The following is a 15568-nucleotide window of genomic DNA, read 5'->3' on the forward strand; positions in this document are numbered from 1 at the left end:
TTAAGGTATCGTAGAACTTAATAATATTTCCTTGCTCCTGTCTTCAAATCCTCTTGCACTGAACTATTTGCTTTCCTACGTGCCTGACATTAACTTTCAGTGCTTCATATACAAGGGTACCTGGATGCCTTTGCAACACCTTTCATTCTCTCACCATTTAAAAATATTCTGCATCTGGCAAAGTGGACAAATTCACGTTTCTTCACATGGTCTTTTTCCTGCTGCATCCCTCACCGTCCACTGAAACTATCCATATCTCCTTGACCCTTCTCACAAACTGGTACTGAGCAAGGACACAAGGTGGTGGACAAACTTCACAGATTACGCAGCATCTATAGAAAGTAAAAGGCGATTAATGTTCCAGGCCCGAGTGTCAAAAATCAGACAGAGGCCTCAATAAAAAGATTTTCCCTCCTCAGTCCCCACCTCCTTCCTTTCCTTCTCAGACCAGAGAGCCATACAAAATGGGAATTAAGAGATATGGGGGGGGGGGAAGAAAGGCAAGTAGCGGAGATGAGTCATGATCTCATTGAATGGCAGAGCAGGCTTGATGGGCTGAATGGCCTACTCCTGCTCCTATTTCTTATGTTCTATCCTTCTTTGTTGCACGGATTTACTGTAACTTAAACAACTCAACTCAATATTACCATTATTTTAGCCCTAAGTTATCCCCAAATGCCACAACAAATCGATCCTTAATTGGTTCCTTAAATTATGGTTGAGTGCACAAACTCAGCTCCATAGATTCTTGGCATAATGCAACATTGGCCACTGAAAGATTTGTGACGCTCATCAATTTGTTTGGTCACACACAGAGCCACTGATGACAACAAGCCTCAGTTAAATCCACAGAGAGAAGGGACAGCAGCAACTCTGGTGCCTTTGAGCTGCCGAAGCACTCATTGCGCTCCCAGCTCTGCACGGCATCAAAAGCACCTCTCTGTGTGCTTTGTGCTCTGTGCACACAATACCCCAAGGACTGGAGTACTCCTGACCATATGCTGAGATTCTATTTTAATTAACAAAATATATAATTTAGTCATAGAGCACTGTAACAGGCCAATTTGGCCATGTGAGTCCGTGCTACCTAATTTACACCCCTGTACATTTTTGAATGGTGGGAGGAAACGGGAGCCCCCAGAGAAAACCCACGCAGCCACGAGGAAAACATTCAAACCCCTTACAGACAGCACGGGATTCAAATCAAGGTCCAGTTCCAGTCGCTGGTACTGTAAAGCTGTTGTGCTAACCGCTATGCTACTTGTGCCAACCTGTCTGCACAGATGCCACGATATCATTTGCAAAATGTACTCAAGTGATCTCTCTCCCTCCGTAGGATACACAAGACCTTTTTTCCCTTTGGTATTACATGGTAAATGTTCATGTACGAGCCAAGACTTGGGGTAGAGAGGAAAAATCCATCAGCCGTGGTTCAAATGGCGATTCATTCTAATTGGTCAGACTTGACTGAATGGTCGAATTCTGCTCCTTATGTCTTTTGATTTTATTGGGCACAGACAATTCAACCATGTGGAGAATCGCACTTGACCTAGCTAGCAACCTCATCTTATGCCAGGATAAATGCATTTAACAGCAGGAGAAGGAAACCTGGCTTTAACTTTCTCTCATAACTAGGAGCAGAAGTAGGCCACTCGGTCCAATGAGTCTTCTCCACCATTCGAATCATGGCTGATGCTTTCAACCTCATTCTCCTGCCTTCTCCTTGGAACCATTGCCAGCCTTACTAATCGAGAACCTATCAACTTCCTCTTCAACCAATGATTTGGCCTCCACAGCTGTCTGTGGCAATGAGTTCCACCCGCTGGCTGAAACAAAAATTCTCCTCATCTTTCTTCTAAATGGACATCCTTTTTTTCTGAAGCTATGCCCTCTGGTCCTAGAATCTTTCACAACTGAAATCATTTTCTTCATGCCCACTCTCTCCAGCCCTTTCAATATACGGTAGGTTTCAATGAGATCCCCCTTCATCTTTCTAAGCTCCAGTGAGTACAGCCCCAGAGCTGTCAAATGCTCCTCATGTACTAACCCTCTCCCCCTCTGGATTATTCTTGTAAACCTCCCCTGGATCCTCTCCAACACCAGCATTGCTCACAACACACACCAAAGTCCCATTTCCAGCGCCCCCACTGTCACCTGGCTCTGTGCAAGTAAATCTGCAAAAACAAATAAAAACCCAGTATTTTAGAGTACGAAGGTTAATGACCTGACATACTTGGCTCAAGATAAGGACAGAGATTACAAAAAAAACCTTATTTTCTCAGTCACATGTGGTGTTCAAATGGGGCCCCTGATAGTTGGTACATTTCGCAGGAGCGATTGACTGTATTTATACTGCAGCATTTCCACTGACAGGAGTCGTTCAAAGTAAACATAGCGTAACCAGAAGCACTGACCCAAAGGCCAGGCTGAAGCATTCCTCCCCCTCCAGTCCATCTGCCTTTCCACACACGTCCCCTCTGCTAAATTAAAAAAAATACTCTTGTGATGTTGGTGTCCCCAACATTTAGAATCCACTCTTAACAACGTGAATTTAAGCTTCGGCAGTCTGTGTGGTGAAGGTGCTCCCAACAGTGCTAGTGAAGGAGCACATTCATCCTCTTAAGTTTAAAAGTCTTTTTGTCCCACCTGCAACTCATTAACACCCAAGCAATCCCATAGGCTCAAATGGTTGGTATCGGGCATCTCTCCTGTGGAGAGCTGGGTTGTATTTTACACTAATGAGAGATCCTGTTCACCCCCCAAGGACTCTCAAGCATGCACGCTGTGTGTTATCAGGCACAGTTAAAGCTAGTCATCCATGACTAACATCTCAAGAGGGGCGTTTATTGTTGGCAATTGTGGTGATCTCAGCTTTGCCTCGATGTCACCTCACACCTTTGTGGACTGAGCCTGGTGGTAGAAAGGTTCTGTCCAAAGTAGATGGAGGGTTTTCTTCCAGAGCACAGCGGATTGAACAGCCTTAGAGAAGTGAAACGTCCCCACTGACTCCTGGTCCTTGACTGCTGTAAGTGGAGAAGGCATGTTCGGGATGATATTGAGGGCATAGAGGTCCTGCGAAGAGGCAGTGGCAGACCACCACCTTTCAAATCACCTGCCCTTGCCCCCCCCCCCCACTGCATCTGCAGAAAAGTCCACTGTTACTAAATAAGTCTTGTCAGCCAGGTCAGAACCCTCAACCCTCGAGTGCAATACACAAACCCGCTGGAGAAACTCAGTAGGTCACCTGGGCCCAGGGCCAAAACGTTGGCTACCCTTTAGCTGCATGACCTGCTGAGTTCTTCTTGCACGTGTGTGTATTGCCCTTGACCAGCAGATTTTTTCTTGCAAGTCATCCTCATTCTTGAGGAGGAGAAGACTTGTTTGTGGCGTTAATGAAGTTAATTGATTGGATAAAGAAACCAATTCTTTATGGAGAATGGAGACACAGGATTTCTGGAATCGGCCAGTTTGGGGTGATCAGGAATCGCCTCTTCAAGTAAAAACAGGCGAAACGTTTAATGCACCCTTCATAAAACGATGAAGTAGGGATGAAGAAAATGTCAAAACTACCCAAGTAACCCTCAATAGACAAAGGGATATACAGTAACATCCCCGTTATCCGGAGTTCAAGCAAGCAGCAGCATCAAGCAACCGTCAAAAAAAATCGCGGAAAATAAATAGGTTAAAAAATATGCATTTAAAATTGGCAATCCCTATCGGTCAGTTCGCCAATCACTCAACACGCAATCTCAAGCCATCAGAAAATACACTTACCTGGCATCTAACAATCTCTATAGGTGCCAGATATTGGGGGTTTTACTGTATTAAGGAATGATAATGGGCATTGTGCTACAATGCAAGCAGCTTTAATCTGATTCAGTGGCAGAACTGGCTTGACGGACTGAATGCCATCATTCTGTAATTATTATTCACAATAAAACAGCACGGATAGTGTTATCATAGGTAGGGTTTTTTTTTTAAATTTAACCCCCAGGAATTAAAATAAATCATTCCAACTTTTTAAAACCTGAGTACAATGTTACTTGTGTGAACTCACGAACTATAATTTCAAGAGGCCTGCCAGTAATTCCTTAACTCCTTGGAGAAAAATGAAAAAAAAAAAGCAGTTGCATGCTTGCAGTGTTTTCCTGAGGTAGAATGGTTGAGCTGGCCCGTCAAGCAATCAGATTCTTCCCCTGAGGAATCTTCTTCAATGTTCGAGCTCCATTAATGTTTACCATTATGGAAAGAAAAGGCTGGACCTGCTGCTTTCATGCTACTTCATAGAAAATAGTCATGTTAAATCACGTGGTCCAGCCCCCCAGGGGTAATGGGAATTTTGAGTTTAGTTATTTAACAATGTACCCACCTCACTGACAAAAGGCAAAGGAGGAAAAACCCAACACCCAACCCCAACCAACCAATTTTCCCTTGCAACCGCTGCAATCGTGTCTGCCTGTCCCGCATCGGACTGGTCAGCCACAAACGAGCCTGCAGCTGACGTGGACTTTTTTACCCCCTCCATAAATCTTCGTCCGCGAAGCCAAGCCAAAGAAAACTTTATGATCAGATTGTTTCAAAAATCTATCTGGCACATGGATATCCATGAGGAAAATACTTTGCAGATCTACATGTCTCTAAACCCTTGGCAAAGTGCTAGACTTTGAAATTGAGCAATGAGACATTGGGCAGTTAAGGGATGAGTCATAAATACTGGTCATTTCAACAGCATCTCCCTCAATGTCAGTAAGACGACATCAATAGTTCTGAGGTGGAGTTCCTGGGAGAAGCATCTCGAATCACCCGTCGTGGTCCAACTGCATCAAGCAACGGTCATCCAAGTGCACCAGCATCTCTACCACTCCCGAAGCCTGAGGAAATCCGCCACATCAGCTGCATCCTTCGCAGATGCACCATTGGAAGTATCCAGTCCATCGCTGTGTGATATGGGAACTGTTGCACTCAAGGCCTCATGAAACTGCAGAGAGTTGTGAAGGCAGCTCAGACCATCATACCCACTAGACCACCACCCACAAACACACATCAGGAGGAATTGTGAGGGTGAGACCATGCAAAGCAAGATTCAAAGACAGTTTCTTCCCCACCTTTATCAGACTCCTGAGCAGGTCTCATGCTAATAAAATAACGTTGCCTTGTTTTGTTCTAGCTGATCAGCATCTCTGGAACTCTGCATTCTGTATTATCTGTTTCACTGCTCGTCAAACAGACTTTCTCACTCTACCTTTGTGCAAGTTATAATGAACTTCTGTTCAGTAATCTCTATATTTTGTGACTCCACCATGCCGGGAAAAGGCTCTGAATATCCAGCCATCTATGTCCTCATAATCACAGCACATGATACTCCATGTGGTCGAATCAACGAGATGCTGTTGGATCTCAATGGGTCAGGCATCATTCCCTCTCCCTCAAACACATATCTCTCACTTCCCCTCTCTATCATCTCTTTGCTACCCCTCATGTCTCACTTCCACTCTCTTTCTCTCTCTCTCTCTCATTTCTCACTTCCCCCTTTCTCTCTCCCTCTTGCCTTTTGGTGAGGGAGCTAAGGAAACCAGAAAAAAATGTAACTGAAATCATTAAAAAATCAACTATAATCACAGAACTGCAGTTTTATTGAGACTGCCTCTCCAAAAGTTTGGGTTAGGACCTTTTATCTGAAGTGTCTTGATAAAGGGTGGTGAGACAAAACATTGACTGACCACTTTCACTCCATGGATCCTGCCTCCCCTGCTGACTTCCTCTAGCTTCTCTTTGTTCACGGTGGTCACCTGTAATTCTGATGAGCACTTCTACTCTAACGAGCAGACGGCAGAAAAGAACGCACCAGTCAACAAAAATCCTGCAGCTACTGCATTGCGCACACCATGGAATAATCACAAGATCACAAGGCAAAGAAACAGAACCAGGCCACTAGGCCCATCGAGTCTGTTCTGTAAATCTACACTAAGCTACTCTACACTAGTTCCAATTTCTGGCCTTTTCCCCATATCCCTTGATATCCTCACTAATGAGATACTTATCTATTTCTTGTTTAAATACTCCCAGTGATCTGGCTTCCACTGCTGTATGCGGCAGTGAGTTCCACAGATCCACAACCCTCTGGCTAAAGAAGTTCTTCCTAACCTCTGTTTTATATGGATAACCTCTAATTTTCAGACTATGACCCCTTGTCCTCGATTTGCCCACCACGGGAAACATCTTACCCACATCCACCCTAAACCTTTCAAAATACGAAATGCCTCTATAAGATCTCCTCTCATTCTCCTATACTTCAATGAATACAACCTAAGAGCTGCCAAACGCTCCTCGTACGTTAGCCCCTGCATTCCGGGAATCATCCTAGTAAATCTCCTCGGCACCCTCTCCTTTCTAAGATGGGGGGCCCAAAACTGCACACAGTACTCCAAATGAGGTCTCACCAGTGCCCCATACAGCCTCATCAACACCTCTTTATTCTTGAACACCATTCCTCTTGAAATGAAGGCCAACATAGCATTTGCTTTCTTCACTACCAATCCTTCCAGGGTGGCTGTAAATCTAACCAGGAAGGTCGAAGACCCCAGTGAGCTATGGTGTTAGGGGAGCCGTTTCCAAGAGAATGAATGTGGGCTTTCACATTTTGCCTCAAAGTCTATCGTGACTGGTTGTGAAAGATAAAAGGAGAAGAGCATTCACACTTACTGAGAGCAAGCAACATATGGAAGAAAATAAACAGCCCTTCAGTCTACTTTTTAAGGCGCCCCTCTTTGGAAATCTGAATTCCATCAGACTCAATTTTGCAAATGCCAGCGCTGTCAATTTTCTTTGTAAGTCTTAGTCGTTGATGTGATTGATGGAGGGGAAACATACAATGCCTGATTTGTGGTGTTATTCCACACCTGGCACACTGTAATCACCTCGATGAGTGATTAAGCAGCATTGCTCAAATGCAGGTATGTAGTATAAATGAGTGTGACTGAGCCCGGTTTGTCTCTGTTGCAAAGTGCTTTTGTTCAACATAATCACCAGTTGCCAGTCATCTAAAATAAACACTGCAATTAACCTGTATTTGAGTGCCTGTGAGGAGCTGGAGAACAAGGCCCAAGTTGGGAAAAGGCTAATGAGACATTTTACAATCCTTCCAGTTTGCAGTTGGGTTCTGTTCCCAGCAGGACAGTGTGGCAATTTTTATGATGTTATGACAGCCGCAACAACAATGTGCAATGATATGGCACCTGTGCTGCGGCAATATATCCCACTGCCACCATTGGGAAGGAGGTGTAGGAGCCTGATGCCAAGCACAAGGACAGCTTCTTCCAAACCTTGATGAAGGGCTCAGGCCCGAAACATTGGTTCTGTATCTTTATCTTTGCTACATAAAATACACTGTTTGACCAGCTGAGTTTCTCCAGCATTTCGTGTTTTTACTTCCACCATGGTGTCTGCAGACTTTCATGTTTTACTTTTGACAGCTTCTTCCTCTCTGTCATCAGATATCTGAAAGGACAGTGAACCACAGGCACTAACTCACTTTTTTTAATGTTTTGCACTGATTTATTAATTTTTAAATGTAATTTTAGGGCAATATTTGCTTGGCCTTGCTGCCACAAAACAATGAATTTTCTGCCAGGTTCACGACAATAAATTCTGATACCAAAGAAATCATGTATGTTACACAACAGATTTGATCCTGAGACAAATATGGAGATTCCAGGGTTGGAATGAGGAGAGGTAGAATCTCAGATGCACTACCTGAAGGGATGGTGGGGGCAGATACCCCCACAGCCTGTAATAAATAATGATGAAAACCTACGTCACCAAAAGGTATCATATCTAATTAACTGCTAGGCCTGGACTCCTCCCCCTCCCATTCTACTCCATTAATCTCCAATCTTTAATTAAGGGGCCTGCCTGCTTTTCCCTCCAGCTCCTTTCACTGAGTTAAATCAATTCTCACTTTTCCTCTTATCAAACCCAATTGAAACCTTTTGTTAGTCTGGACTCTTTCACCTCCCATTCTTCAGCCTTTATTCAGATTCCTTCCTGCTTTTTGCTTATGCCTTGAAAAAAGGCTCAGGCCAGAAATGTCAGTAACTTATATTTACCTCCTGTGGAGGTTGTGGGACTAGCAGAGTTCCTCCAGCATTTCTGCGAGTTCTTACTACAATTACAACACATGAAGACTTTCATGTTTCACTCTCTTCAATATCTGAGGCAAGAAATGTGGTTGATTTGCATCAATTTATTTTTTGAGGGGAGGGGGAAATCGTGCAGAGTTGATCCTGCTGGTGGCAATTTCTCAGAGAGACCATGCACAAGAAGAAAACAGTATTTTAGTACATTTTTCTAACCATATGTAATGATGAAGTTGTCGTCCCTCCAAAGATCCTGCCATCTGTGAATTGATAGATGGAGTTTATGAGTGTACACCAAGTAGGGTAGGGGACTAAAGCCCCTTTCACACTTGCATCCCAGTAAATCAGTCGTTCAGTGTCCCAGGATAGGAATAGGGGTTTGGGCTTTCACACTAGACCACTCCTAACTGGGACACTGAACGGTTTCACACTTGCAAGGTTTTATCCCCAACGTTTGGTCTGTTCTACCTTTAATAGGAAGTGCCTGCAATGCCATTGCCCATTTCACACTTGCCTGATCTCAACGTTGGTGTCTGCAGACGCCGGGGATTGTACTAAGGGTTGAAGCCGGCAATCCCTGACGCAAAATGACGTCATCTGACGCCGGCATTGAGCAGATTTTGCTTTCACACTTGCCACTTTAAAGGCCAATTGGCATTCGATTCCTGGGACCACTGGCAAGTGTGAAAGGGGCTTGAGTTGTGGGGGACACTGGTGATAAAGGTGATCATGGAGGAGGTGTGATTGCAGTCTGAAGGACAGGAAGTCATGGATCCAATGCAGGGAGGAGAGGGTGCTGAGTTTACAGCCTCAAAGTGTAGAGATAAGTTTACCTGGCACTATTGTGTTGAAGGCAGAGTCAATTAGTTTGGTAGACATCTAATCAACTGGAGGATATAGGTTTCAGGTGTGAAGGGAGAAACTCTGAGGGTATCTGATGGATCATTTCCCCCCCCCCCCCCACCACACAGGTGGAAATATAGAACCAGCTGCCATACAACATTGTAGAGGAGGTACAATTTCAACATTTGAAAGGCATTTGGATGCTATGTGGATAGGAAAGATGCTGAGGGACACAGGCCTAATGCATAAAAAAAGGATTGGTACAGATTGGGATCACATCCCATAGATGAGGTGAAATGAAAAGGCTCATTTCTGTGCTGTATACTCCAATGATTCTTTTCTATGAAAAGACCTTGGTTTGTTTTCTCAATGACCTGTAGGTGTCACCCATAGAATGAGGGATAAAAATATTACAGAAGAGCCTAAGAAATAGGAATAGAAGTTGTCCATCCGGCCTGTCAAGCCTGCTCCGCCATTCAATTAGATCACGGCAGGCCTGATGATGGGCTCATCTCCACCTACCTGCCTTTTCCCCATATTCCTTAATAAAAGTCTATTCAACCTTGTCTTAAATAAATTTACCGAGGCAGACACCGCTGCTTCAATGGGCAGAGAATTCCATCGATTCACCTGACTCTGGGTAAAGCAGTTCCTCCTCACCTCCATCCTACTGCCCTGTACCCCGAGGCTACGTCGAGAAACAGGAAGTCTGCGGATGCTTTGATGGTAATTAAAGCACAGAAATGCTGGAGGAGCTCAGCCGGTCTTGCAGCGTCCATAGGAGGTATGACTGACATTTTGGGCCTGAGCCTTCCCTCAAGGTAGGTGGGAAAAAAAGACATTTGAGACTCTGTCCCTTAGTTATTCTTGATTTAGAAAGTTTACGAAGGGCTGTAGAACACACCTCCAGATAATAGAGCAGCTGAAAGAATCCTGCCTCTACATTCTAAATCAACAGATCGCTCAGTAAAGTGCAACCATGTGATACTGCAGAGGAAAGCAGTTAAAGCTCTAACTTTGTTAATTCTTGATAGAAAATGAAAGTGGTGAGATCAGAGCATTTGTGTTGGACTAGGAGAGGCACGAAACTGCAGAGATTGCATCTTACTGTTCTAGACATCAACTGGTGATTCACTCTGAAGTATATAGAAAATGGCAGCTGGCATAAACATGAATAATAGCAGCCATACTAAAATGACCAGCAGGGAGAACTACTCAGGAACCTCAAGATCAAATTTATTGTCAGAGTACATACATGACATCGCATTCAACCCTGAGATTCTTCTTCCTGCAGGCGAGGCAGAATTTCAACTTATTGGTAAAGTGTAATCAGAAAAAGATACGTATACAGAAGAGAGAAAAGTAAACAAACAAAGAAATGTAAACAAACTGACTGTGAAAATACAAGAAAAAATTCAGTAATAAATAACATGCAAAGTACGAGTCCTTAAATGAGTCTCTGATTGAGTTTGTCATCGAGGAATCTGATGGTGGAGGGGTAGCTGCTGTTCCTAAACCTGGTGGTATGAGCCTTGTGGCACTGATCCCTCTTTCCTGAAGGCAGCATCGGGAACAGAGCCTGCCTTGGGTGGCGTGGATCCTCGATGATTGCTGCTGCTCTCCGACAGCAGCCCTCCATGTAGATTTTCTCAATGGTGGGGAAGATTTTCACCGGTTATGTACTGGGTTGAGTCAATGACCTTTTGTGGGGCTTTCTCTTCACATAAAAGGCCGTGATACAACCGGTCAGCACACTTTATACTGCACATCTGCAGAAATTTGTCAAGGTTTCTGATGTCACACCGAACCTCTGCAAACTCCCGAGGAAGTAGATGTAATGGGTTTGCATTGGGTGTAGAAGAAGAGATGACTCATGGAGTTGATTCCAGCATTTATTCACTCCCTTTAAAAGACAAAATAATGCAACCATCATCGTCTTCTGGGTTTTCTTCCTTTTTCTCCCTTAGTAAGGTAAAAGCAGTGTGAGACAGGAAGGGAGGGCTTAGGGGATGCACAAGGGATGTGCACCGTCAAACTCATTCCCACAGGAAACATTATTAAAATGGCAGTAAATACAAGTAACTCATTTAAAAATATAGAAATTATTAAAACCTATTTTTAACTGTTATATAGAGATATACATTAATATCACGATAACATTAAAATCCAGGAAAGGTCCGTGAGATAGTGAGTGCTCACTCTCTCCACCTCTGAGTCCTCAATGATTGCTGGATCATACACCTCTGGTTTTCCCTTCCTAAAGTCTACAATCAACTCCTTGATTTTGGTGACAGTGAAAAGAATTTGCATCACTGATCAATGGCTGTAGAAACCCCTAATATGTTTCCTTTTCAATACTCAGTAATTGTGGCTGTGTTTAGGCAATTGAAAACTTGCCCTTCTATCCTTTCTCTGTTCATCTTACCCAACATTCTCTCCCAAGATGCATCAACCATTGAATGTGGCCAAGAGTTCCTTGCTCTGACATTAGTCCATCTGAAGACATCTGTTCTAACCTCCCTTCGAATTCTCATCGATTGATGTTGATCCCTCAACAAGGAGGAAATGATCTCTCTGGAAACCAATAGAACCTGTTGGTTAACCCAGACATGGGTGAAACAATGGCACATTTGCCTGTAAAGTAAGCTTCTTCCCCTCTGCCATCAGATTTCTGAACGGACAATTAAACTACCTCACTCTTTCTCTTTTATTTATTTATTTTTTAAATCTTGTATTTACACAATTGTAATTTATAAGTAATTTTGCACCTTGTTCTGAACAAAGGGGTGGTATAGTTGCCGTAGTGGTTAGGGTAACGCCTTTACAGCACCAGCGATCAGAACCAGACCAGGGTTTGAATCCTGAGCTGTCTGCAAGAACTTTGTACGTTCTCCCCATGTCTGCATGGGTTTCCTCTGAGGGCGCTGGTTTCCTCGCACTGTTCAAGAAAAACATGTTAATTGGGGGTAAATTGGGCACCACGGACTCGTGAGTCAAAATGGCCTGTTCGCATGCTGATGGCTTAAAAAAAATACTGCTGCCACCAAACAACGAATTTCATGATTCTGATAAAAATATCTTCAGGCATTTATTTCACAGGAATGTGACCCAACAACATTTAACACCCCAGGATGCAGCAGGAGGAAGGAGTGTTTCTGCTCATGAGCTTAATCTAATAGATAGGTTTTTAAAAAGCGAGAAAGTGGTGGTGGGATGAAGATGTTCATAACCGAAGCAACTGAAGGTATGGGTGATAACATTGGGTTAATTAACATCAGGTACAGACAAGTGGCTAGAAGGAGGGGAGTTCATAAAGCTTGCAAGGTTAACTGGGATGGAGGAGATGAGAGAAATAGGAAGGGGCAACCGTAAAGTTCTCCACACCACAGTCACAGGGCCCCATCAGAACTCTGTGTCCAAATGCGGTAAAAACCCAAGTATCTGGCACCTACGGGGATTGGAAAATGCTGGATAAGTGAATTTTCTGCTTGCTTGAGATTGCGTGTGGCGTGATTGGCGAACTAACTGCTAGGGAGCTGACAATTAAAAATTTTTAAAAAAAACTTACATTTATATATTTTAAAAAAAAATATTTAAATTTAGACATACAGCACGGTAAAAGACCCTTTCGGTTCATGAGCCTGTACCACCCAATTACACCCAAAATGACCTACAACCCCGGTACATTTTGAATGGTTGGAGGAAACCAGAGCACCCGGAGGAAACCCATGCAGACCAGGGGAGAAAAGACACACTCCTTACATGCATTCTTTTCTGTAATTTTTTTTTTTCCTTGTGGCTCGTAGGTGCCAAATTGGTTGAATTCCAGATAATGGAGATTTTACTGTACATCCAGTGCTGATGCATCAGGGGCCTCTGGGATGATGACCTGCATCATTTGCCTCAATTGAAGACCTACCTCCTGGTGTAATATATTGAACCAAATATTACAGCTGTCATAATACTCACTCACCAAAATTGTGCAGCAATAAGAAGAGTTCATGAGAAGACCTTTCTCATTCAAAAATGAAACGTAACCTTCTTTTGCATGAAAAAGTAGTTTGGAATGTTTGAAGTGACATTTAATTTACATTTAATTTACATTTAATTTACCAATGCAATTTAAACCAAATTATTCAAACAATGTCTCATAAAGTATTAATAGTGATACAGTCAGTAATTTCTCCTGCTGGACTGTTGACCCCTCAACGTTGAAGGTTGGCAATATTTTATGAGATCCAGCCCCATGACACCAGAGCAACTACGCATTGAGATCACTAATCTGATATTCCCCTCACCCAAGAGGAATAGGAGCAAAGGCAAACAGTTATTCCAAGGAAACTTCCTTGGCACATGGGCACATTTTATGGGTTTCTAAGCATTCACAAAGCAGATAAAGAAAAGCAATTTTCCTTATAGAATATCAAGACCCAACACTCTAATGGCATCGTGAAAAAAGCACATCCGTGCCTGTACTTCCTCTGGAGTTTGCAGAGGTTTGGAATGACATTGAAGACCTAAATTTCTATAAATATGTTGTGGAAAGGTGTGGAGACACCAGTCCCCACCCCACAAACCCCGAGCGTAAAGCCCTGTAAAAGGTGGTGGACACAGCCCTGGACAGCAAAAAACCTTCCCCACCATTGAGAACATTCACGGGAAACGCTGCCCTCAGAGTACAGCAGCAATCATCAAGGACCCACACGTCCCAGCACATGCCCTGTTTTCGTTGCCGCCATCAGAAAAGAGGTATAGGTACCACAAGGCTCGTACCAGCAGGTTCAGGAACAGCTGCTACCCCTCCACCATCAGGGACTCATTTAAGGACCCTTACTTTTGCACTCTATTGTCTTCTTTCTCTCTCTGTAATGCACAGTCAGTTGTTTACAGTTCCTTATTTATTTACATGTGTACAGTGTGTACTTTTTCTTAGTGCTACCAGTAAGTGGTAATTCTGCCTTGCCTGCAGGTAAAAGAATCTCAGGGTTGTAAGTGACGCCATGTATGTACTCTGACAATAAAACAGAAATCTGAAATTTGAATTCCTAAACGTGTAACTCAGTCTAAAAGAGCTTCCCTATTTCTTGTTTTATAATTGATGTCTATTTAATGCTTTTCTTACTTGCTCCTCAACACAATGTTGACCTTTTATCTGTAACACCACTGAACCAGTGACCCTGAGATGCACCCAGGTCACGAGGGCAGACAATCCAGTCGTATTCAGTCTGGGCAAGCCTCAAACAGGCTTGTAAACAGGACATTTACTGCAAACACAGTTTGCCTCAACCATTCCTCCCAGGGGCGACTTTTTGCAAACATAGAGTTGGGAGCAGGATTAGGTCACCCCCACACCCACTTCACCATTCAATATTATCACAGCTGATCAGATCATACCTTCATCTCCACCACAGGCCGCCTTTCACCCTGCCTGCTTCTCACAGCTGATCAGATCATACCTTCATCTCCACCACAGGCTGCCTTTCACCCTGCCTGCTTCTCAGGTATCGATTTATCTTTGCCTTATAAATGTTCAAAGACTTTACTTCCTTTGAGGAAGAGGGTTCAATATTCTCTGACTAATAAAAAAATTCAACCCATCTCTGAAATTGGTGACCTGTTACTTTTTTTAAAAACAGCATCACCAAGTTCTGGATACTCCCACTAGAGGAAGTAGCCTCTCCAATTTCACTCAGTCAGCAACCCTCAGATCAAATATCTTTTGATCTCCTCTTGTATACAGTGTTTGCCTAGGGCTGGTCTGTTGGATGGCAGCCCAGCTCTGTTCCCATTCTGTTGAACGAATACGAGAAGAGTAAGTTGGATCAGTGTTTGAACCCAGTGGGCTGAAGGATGTTTTTTCGAGTTGAATGACGCAACATCACACTATGGAACCCTCAATCAGAACAGGAGCACGCTGCTTCGAGATTAAAAGGTGGGACTGGCCTTCACCGTGTTCCGTTCATATAATGGTCACCTCATTATAGGAAGGATGTGGAAGCTATGGAGAGGGGCAGAGGAGGTTTACCAGGATGTTGCCTAGATTGGATAATGTCATAAGGTTAGCAGAGCTGGGACTTTTCTCTTTGGAGCAAAAAAGGATGAGAGGAGACTTAATAGATATTAAGATTCTGAGAAGCTGCATCCCAGGGCAGGAATAGCAAACACCAGGGGACATCTCCACAAAGTGAAGGGAGGAAAATTTAGGGGAGATATCGGGGGTATTTCCATTTTAGACAAAGTGTTGTGGGTGCCTGGAATGCCTTGTCAGAGTTGATGGTGGAGGCTGAAACATTAGGGGCAGTTAACAGCCTCTTAGGCAAGCATATGGATAAAAGAAAAACAGAGGGTTACAAGGTAGGAAGGATTTAGTTCTTTTTGTTTGGTAGGTACAAAATCAAGGGCTGAAGGGCCTGTACTGTGCTCACGATAAGTGCCTGAGTTTCCAGGTACAAAAGCAAGGACACTAACAAGTCAGTTCACAAAACCTAACTACCCCACCAGGGAATTCAAGTTTAAGCTATTGTCATCTGATACCACAAATACAACCCGACGAAACCGTGTTCTCTGGTCCTTGGAGCAAAACATGCAGG

The 15568-nt window shown here is 43.6% G+C and overlaps 1 protein-coding gene across 2 annotated transcripts in view; it reads right to left on the reverse strand.

The window, feature by feature from the left end:
• LOC138746697 (supervillin-like) overlaps positions 1-15568 on the reverse strand; it is a 209926-nt gene that overhangs the window by 183174 nt on the left and 11184 nt on the right. Inside the window, exon 1 of one of the 2 annotated variants that reach the window (XM_069905007.1) lies at positions 14373-14594. The exons of the other annotated variant lie outside the window; for it this stretch is intronic. The gene's annotated coding sequence lies outside the window, so the exon portion shown is untranslated. Of the gene's footprint in view, positions 1-14372; positions 14595-15568 lie in introns of those variants that run through there. 2 annotated transcript variants of the gene reach the window in all.

This window comes from Narcine bancroftii, chromosome 12 (genome assembly GCF_036971445.1).
Source record: "Narcine bancroftii isolate sNarBan1 chromosome 12, sNarBan1.hap1, whole genome shotgun sequence".
Lineage (NCBI taxonomy): Eukaryota > Metazoa > Chordata > Chondrichthyes > Torpediniformes > Narcinidae > Narcine > Narcine bancroftii.